The sequence below is a fragment of the Lupinus angustifolius genome, chromosome LG01, assembly GCF_001865875.1.
Source record: "Lupinus angustifolius cultivar Tanjil chromosome LG01, LupAngTanjil_v1.0, whole genome shotgun sequence".
NCBI lineage: Eukaryota > Viridiplantae > Streptophyta > Magnoliopsida > Fabales > Fabaceae > Lupinus > Lupinus angustifolius.
Genome location: NC_032009.1, coordinates 27,272,754 through 27,275,283, shown reverse-complemented (window position 1 = coordinate 27,275,283; position 2,530 = coordinate 27,272,754).

Below are 2,530 nucleotides of genomic sequence, written 5' to 3'. Positions count from 1 at the left end.
GGCGATTTGTAAACTCCCACTAGTTTTCAGCCTCCTTAGTAAGCATATAGGTTGCATAGGTGACCTTCTGCTCCTCAGTGCATATAAGTGCCCGAAATATCCTCTCAAACTCTTGGATCAAGTCATTTGTAGCATCTGGTGCAAAACCTCCTTCAAACTTTGGGGGTTGACGACGACAAAATTCGCCCAAGCCCTTATACTGGGCTGATCCTTGAGTTGGTGGTTGTTGTTGTTGATTCAGTTGATGCAAAATAGCATTCACACCCTGAATCGCTGTAGTCATTGCAGCCATGAAGTCCAAGTTTGCAATTCCACGTCTAGCCATCTTAAATCTGTGCACATTAGACGTGCATGAGATACTCCTTCTACCGAAATTATTCATAGGTTGTATTTTCATTCGAATAATACAAGCAAACATTTAAACACACAAAATCATACAAGAAAGCATGCGAGGCCATGCCCAAGGCTGGATAGAAAAGAACCGCTCTGATACCATGTTGTAATGCCCAAAAAATTACTCCAAAAATCTCTCTCAAAAATGGGTATATTTTTTTATAATGATGCAATATAAAATTTATTTCCTTATATTCATTTCATTTTCGGAACATCACTTTAAGTAACATACAATGCGGAAAATCAAAAACACCTTTACCTAAAGGTAATAAAAATATAACATAATATAACTTTGAATCATACTTCATGTAATAACGGAAAATATCTGTACAAAATACAAGGCGGATGAAATATTCGCCCAAACTGAAATTACACAAAAGGCTGAGACATCCAACACATCAAAAAGTACCCTACACAGATCTAAGTCGCAAGGGCTTTTGTAGGTGGACCAATCTCCCTCAATCCTCCATGCCCCCTCTTGGGACATCGAACAATTGATCCTGATTGCTAGGCATCCCTCTCATTGCTAGGCATCCGTCTCATTGATCCTGATTGCAAAGAGGGGTTGTCAGAGATCGTCTAGTTGGCGCTGTGAGAACTGTCCGATCCAATAAAATACCTCATCCAGGAAGACAAGGGACTCATCTCACCTAGAATCACCCTCAAGACTTTGCTGACGAACCACCGCCATCGTCGTCCCTTTCAACATCTTGGGGCTCGTTCGTCTCCCATAAATTTCCTCTCCACTACTTCATTATCCATAATAATTATGCACATTAACCGAGGTTAGCCGATTAAATCATTTAATCGTTATCTTATACGATCGGCCCAAACTAAGACATCTCCCAAAGGAATGCTTCATGTGGGACCCGATCTTACGTCATCACGTAAAAGAGGAATAACATCCTTACCACTATGAACCATCGGTGAATATCCTGGACGACCACATGGCCAAGTCTCTTACGGTCAAACGACCTCGCTGCATGGTATCATGTAATCCTTCTTGGGCATTTCCCTAATCACGACATCACGTTCGGAAACATTTCCCTAAATAGGCGCAAGAACAAAGGTACTTGTATAAGTTTGTCAATTTTGGGCACCAGACTCAATCATCTGAGTCATGGTCTTTCCCTAAATAGGCGCAAGAACAAAGGTACTTAAAGAACAAATACAAACTCAACTTTATGAACAACATAATAAAAGCTCATAACTTTCTATGAAGTATGAGAAGAAGATGAAGAAGAGAAAATAAAAGACTACCTTAGTTTGTATAGGAAATTTAGTGTAAAAATGAGAGAATGGGGGTGAGGTATTTATAGGAGAGCCTCACCCTCATGAAATCAGAAAATTTAATGCAAAGTAAGTAGATTTAGACTAGCATAGGTGATGTGTCTAATGGTGGTGGAATGAGAGGATTTGTTGAGTGATTTTGGGGATTTTGTGTAAGAGAATATGTACTTTTGCTTGTTTAACAAGCAAGCTTCTTACATGAAAGTGATGTGACCTTCTCTATGGCACATTCTTGATTAAACCATTCCCGAGTATTGTCGACTAATACCCGGTTGGATAATAGAAATCTCCCGGTTTCGGTTTACAGTTAGAACTTCGAAACACGAATTTCAGAGTGAAAAATAATTACAAATGCGTCCTGGACAAAATTGAAGTCTATCTTGACTTAAAATAATATTTTGAAGCCAATGGCACAATCGGAATTCGATTATGTGTTATGGAACTCAAAAACACGTTATTGGGCCGAATTCGGGCGAATTTGGGCCCGACAGCAGCTCAAAAACTTTCCGTCATAGAAAATTACAAACATTTACCACAAAATAGGAAATCACAAAAAAAGACTAACACTCAACTATGGTTTAGTCTAATTCAATACCGATTAATTTATAAAATTAATCGTTGTTAAAATAAATAATTAATAAAACATACAGAAAATTCATGGTGTTACAACAGTTATAACATAAAACAGACACGTTAATCGATTAAGTTACAACAGTAATTAATTAACCAGCATAACATGATTAAACAGAAAACAATTGTAACAGAAAAATAGATATAACAGAAAACAGTTGAGTTAATCGATTAAGTCACCACGTTAATCGATTAACCAGCATATTAAAAACGTGAT